The sequence below is a fragment of the Podarcis raffonei genome, chromosome 11, assembly GCF_027172205.1.
Source record: "Podarcis raffonei isolate rPodRaf1 chromosome 11, rPodRaf1.pri, whole genome shotgun sequence".
NCBI classification, from domain to species: Eukaryota; Metazoa; Chordata; class Lepidosauria; order Squamata; family Lacertidae; genus Podarcis; species Podarcis raffonei.
Window position 1 is genome coordinate 61,127,112 of NC_070612.1, and position 5,564 is coordinate 61,132,675.

At 49.9% G+C, this 5,564-nt stretch overlaps 1 long non-coding RNA gene across 1 annotated transcript; it reads right to left on the bottom strand.

The window, feature by feature from the left end:
• Positions 1 to 815: 815 nt before the first annotated feature.
• LOC128423363 (uncharacterized) lies at positions 816 to 2,381 on the bottom strand. The gene is made up of 2 exons (XR_008332734.1): positions 2,332 to 2,381; positions 816 to 2,242 (listed from the first exon to the last, which is right to left on the bottom strand). It is a non-coding gene; the product is annotated as an uncharacterized LOC128423363 (long non-coding RNA).
• Between the last annotated feature and the right edge of the window lie 3,183 nt (positions 2,382 to 5,564).

Below are 5,564 nucleotides of genomic sequence, written 5' to 3' on the forward strand. Positions count from 1 at the left end.
TTGCCTTGGCCTGACGGTACTGCGGATGTTCTGCCAGGAGGAGAAAGGGGCTCCTTGAGAAACGTCACATCCAAACAGGCCACCAGATGTCCAAATAGCCCACCAGATGCCTCATTCACCTGGCATGCAGCTCAGGAAGTCCTGCGGGTAAGGTTCCCTGTGAACACAGCGAAGCAGCCTCCTCACAAGGCGCTGGACCCTGCCTTTCTGCCGATGTTTACAGGCCCGCTGCATGATGTTCAGGCAGCTCCTCCCTGTCCGCCTGAGCCCTTCTTCCTCATGCTGCTGCATCTCTTCCAGGGCTGCCTAAACATAAACCATCCCTAAACAAAAAGTTTTTACCTAGCTTGCAGGTGAGATGCATTTGGAGAGAACTGATGAGGAAGTGGGGCAGGATGCTGAAAAGGGACAGTTGTGAACATCCCCATCTCTGAGTGGCAGACGACTCTAGGGCTGCCTGCGCTTAGCCTGGGTTCAGTTTCCTTGGAATGAAGACTGGGGTGTCTTTGGGATATTAGGCTTTGCTTGCACATAGATGCTAACATAGATGCTAGGATGAAGCGTTTCACGGCAGTAACCCTCCAACCGATCTTGCTTCCCCATTAGCTTCCCAGGGTTGCCCAGGCCAAAGCTCTGGGTCCAGCTCAGAGCAAGACAATCTCCTGCCTCTCCAGATTCCAGCATCCTCCCAACTCACCAGATGCAACCCCTGCCACTAGCCTCTGTGTCTCCATCTTGGGACGACGGGGCACCCTTCCAGGGAAGTGTGTAGAGATTTCCCTTACTAGCTTACTTTTCACAAGCCAAAAGACCTATTTCTCTTTTTAACAAAAATATTATTCATTTTTTACAAAATGATTTTTTACACATTTTAACATAAACCATAAGATCCATATTTACCCTTTTTAAAAAATATATTTTTAATAAAAGAATTAAAATTATAAAGAAATAAAGTGATGGGAAGGGGGGAAATGGGGGGGAAAGAACAAAGATGTTTATAAAAAAGAAGGAACAAAAATAATATACAAAATACTATCTAGCATAGTGTTACCTATCCTTGAATGCTTCATATTTTGCCTATACTATTCTATACATCCATTTTAACTTACCTATCTCACTACAAAAAGTCCTGTTTGCTGTTTTAAGTCCTGAAAGAGTCAATAAAAAGTGTCCAGTCCTCAAATTCACTGCTAGATGGAGGGTCAATGTTGCAGGTGTTGTCTTCAGGGCAGTTCCTTTCCCGGCTGATGACATTCTTGATGGGGTCTTCTTTTCTCCGGAGGTCTCCCCCTAGGGTCCAGCAGATAGGCCGCCATTTTCCATCACAGTTTTGTTCCATGCAGGAAAGAGAGAAAAGAGATTATGTTAGAAAGGGTATTAAATTTCATGAATGTTAGTCCCTCTAGTTGCCCCCAACATAATCCCCGCTGTTGGTGAAAAAAAAAATTAAAAGGGGGAGGTGTTTTCTAATAAAGAAATGGAAGAAAGTTACTGCTTGGGGGTTGCCTGCCACCCCTCACTCAAGAGGATAGCAGAGAGTCCTGCAAGGAACCGGACCCTGGGCGTACCACCAGCAACTGGGGGAGCCTGCTTGTCCTGGGGGCGGGACTCCTGACAAAGGGGAAACAACAAAGATAAGATTGTCCCTTTGGGAGCAGCACTTAGGGGGTGGGACCAGATCGTGGGCCAGCCCCCTTGTGTTAACATAACTGTTTTAACAAAGATGGGGTTTTATCTTGGGTGGGTGCTGTTTGATTTGCAGGGCGGGGTTGTTCTAAACGGTTGTTAAACGTGATATGTTGATTTAGATTTTGTATTTGTGGGCTGGAGTGTTTTCGGGGCTTTTGTATTGTTTATTCATTGCGCATATGTTTTTTATTATTTTAATTTTTATTATGTTCTGATATTTTTATCATGAATTTTGTGCAGTGATTATTTTTATTATCTATTTTGTGCTTCATATACTGTAGCTTGGTATTGTGAACCACCCTGAGATTCAAAATCCATCAATAAAAACAACAATCAAGAACAACATCAACAAGAAACACAACAACAACAAAAAGGTTTCCTACCGCTATGTATGGAGGGTCGTGAGGGCAGCACCACTCCTCTTGGTCGATCCTGATGGCATTGATGTTCCTGGTGCTGGTCCAGACTGGATCCCGCAGAGAGCAGAATTTGGAACCTCTGCAGCACAACTCTGATGTCCACGTTGCCTTGGCCTGACGGTACTGCGGATGTTCTGCCAGGAGGAGAAAGGGGGTCCTTGAGAAACGTCACATCCAAACAGGCCACCAGATGTCCAAATAGCCCACCAGATGCCTCATTCACCTGGCATGCAGCTCAGGAAGTCCTGCGGGTAAGGTTCCCTGTGAACACAGGCCCACTGTTTACAGACCCACTGCATGATGTTCAGGCAGCTCCTCCCTGTCCGCCTGAGCCCTTCTTCCTCATGCTGCTGCATCTCTTCCAGCCCTGAGTGGCAAGGGAGAAAGGTTGAGCAAGGTGGAGATGCATAGGAAAAGAGCCATCCATCAAAAATATTAAGGCAGCCGTCGGGTGGCCCCAGCAATTGGGCCGGGGAGGTGCGCTGGTTGTAGGTGGGGATGCAGGAGTCCACAGGGTATCCACCCCAACCAGGACACAAGCAGTGGTGGTTCCCCTTGAGGAGGAGGAATCAGCTTTTCACAAGGCAAAAACTTGCAAAGCACCCCCACCAGAGCTCCTCCCAAGACCAGGGTGTGGGGTAGGGGAATATTTGTGTGAGAGAGAGGGCATTCCAATCCTCTTTGCATGTTCATCTTGTGGCACCTCTATCTGCACATACATCTGGGAATCTGCCTTCCCCTAAAGCCCTTTCTCAGCAGAAGCATCCCTCCCTGGCCTCCGTACATCTCACTTACATGTGCCATAGGATGCCATGTCTTGGCTCTGGATGAAACTGGCATCCTGGAAAGCCAGATGACCTAGAGACACAGGGCAAGAAAAGGGACATCATCTCGGTGCAAAGCAGTGGAGACAGAGGCAGCTTGACAGGGGGACAGGTATGCTCTGATGCGTCTAGTGGCCTCCACCCTCGTGGAGCACTCAGAGCAAGATCTGGGCGCAGATGGACCCCTATCTAGCAAGCGGCCTGGGGACATGCCCGTCCTCCCTGCCATTGTTTCCAAGACGTTTCTGTCCATCCCTACAAGGGAAGGACGTTACTTGACTTACCCAGAAGCAGAGCTGCCACCCTGGAGACTGCTGGCAGCCTGTTGGCAGGCGGCTTTGTACATGTCAAGGCAGCACTCCGAAGGATGTTCTTGCTGAACATCTTGCTCTGTTGGCAAAGACAAAGGAGAAGTGGCATCAGACAGGCTTGAGGGGTAGCAGAAGAGTCTTGCACCCCCAAGGACATCTCTGGGCAAAGCTGCCAACGAAGCAGAGGGACCTTACCAGATGCTTGGCAGCCTGGTGGAGAGCAAAGTGGAGGCTAAATTTGTTGGGCTGCGCCCACCACTTGATTTGTGGGGCTAGATGGGAAAGAGCCCTCCTTGCGGCCTGCAACACAAGAAGAGAAGAGGGTTACAAATTGCCGTAAAAGAAATCTCAGAAGCTCCTGAGAACAATCCCTCCCTCCTACTCCTTGGCCCTCACCTTGGCCACCTCATCCTCGTCTTCGAGGTGAATGAGGACGACGACCAGTTCATGAATGGCTTCTTCGTCTGTTGTTGTTATGGGAAGCCTTTGGTCTCTCACCCAGCCCCGAAGCAGCCCCAGATGTTGTATGGCTGAGGCCCGGACAGAGTCTTCCTCCTGTAGGCAGAAAACATCAGAGATTGTGTTTCTCATCAGAGCAGTTTCCTTTCGCCTGCCCACCGGGGTGTTTTGAGGCTGCTCAGCCCCCTATCCTCCTCCCCTGTGTTTTCCAGGCAGGCTTCCAAGAGAAGGTGCTCCAGAGGAACACCCTCCTGAAGCCAGAAGATCTCCACTGCATGCCAGTCTAAACACCACCCTTCCTCTTCCAAAGCCTTCCACTGTGTGTGATGTCATGTGTTCCCTAATACTCACATGGGCAGCCAGACCGCAGTAGGTTGCCGTCAGCACCTTCATCTCTTCCTCTCCCAGCTCTCTGGAGAGGTAGGCTTGCTCTACCAGGTGCATCAAGTCTGGGAGGACATCGACGTCTGCACAAGGGAGGGAATCCAGCAGCAACAGCCACAGAAGCAAAGGGTCCTACACAAAAGAGAGCATCTTTTCAAAGGTCTGAAAGGCCCCACATTTTTTCTTTTAGCACAGGCCCTTCAGCATTATGTCAGCAAAAGAGTGCTGGGCCATGATTAGAAATGGGATCTGTACCCCCCTCCCCCCTCCCTCTGAGCATCACTTGCCATGTCAGAGTCCAGAAGCAGGGATATCCCTCTGACGCTGAGCTTCCGGACTTGCAGGTGGTCATGTTCCAGCCAGGTGAGGAGCTGCTCCAGTATATCCTCACAGGGATATAGATCTGCAGACGGCAGCTGAGCAGCTAAAGAGGCCCAAAGAGAAAGAAACTCTTCAGTGATGAGCGGTTGAGGCAGGTTCTCTTTTTATCCACCATCTGTACTTCTGCACAGAGCAAAGCCACTGAAGTGAATGGACCCACGTTTGTCATGGACATCAAATCCAATGGGTCTACTCTGAGGAACACTAAAACAGGCAACAGTCCTTAGGTTCAAAGTAGCCTTGACAAAAGCCACAGAATATGGAAGCTAAAGACAGCTGCAAGGTCCAAATTCTGATGAAGGCTGGTAGGGAACCAAGGACACAAAGGGAGCCAAAGAACACAAAGCCCAACACTCGGTAGAAACCAAGCCAGGGCCTCCTTGCTGCACCCATTTCCTCCCACGTCAGGTCCCCTCACCTCGATGTAGATAGCTGCCGCTACTTGTGGCATTCCGGCAAACTCCTGGTCCTCGAGAGCAGTGGTGATGTTTTCTACCATGGGAGGGATCCACCAGCGTCGCTTTCCGACAGCTCTGAAATGGAGAAGCAGATATTGGTAAGGAAGGAGAGACACCGCAGGAAGCAAACAGGGGCACAGTCCGATCCTGTACCTTCAACTCCGTTTGCCAGACCATTGGAAGGTCACCCTGTTCTTCCTCTTGCCTCACCATGGCAGAAAACCCCTGGTTGAAATTCTCTGGGCAGAAAAGTTGGTCTATGATGGCCGTCTCTCCTTCCTCTCCAGTGGTGCCAAGAAGGAGGTACAGAACTTTCTTAGCCCCTCTGTAACAAAAGCAAGGCCAGTTTTACCAGGAGGGTCATTGCCACACACTCACATTCCTTCCCCATCCTTCCTCCCTAGCAGCCGCCTGAAGGAGAGCCTCCCTTAGAAAACCAAGTTGGACTGGAAACCCCCAGAGGCTGAAGGGAAAACGACTCCATTGGCCCCTTTGCAACACACTACTCACCCAAGGAATTCCTGGTCATAATGGAAGTTGACAACCATCCCCAGGAGAGCGATCAGCAGCTGTGGGAAATTCCGGAGGATGGCGTGGAACAGGCTGGTGAGATGTTGTTGTAGAAGAGAGAGGTGCAAG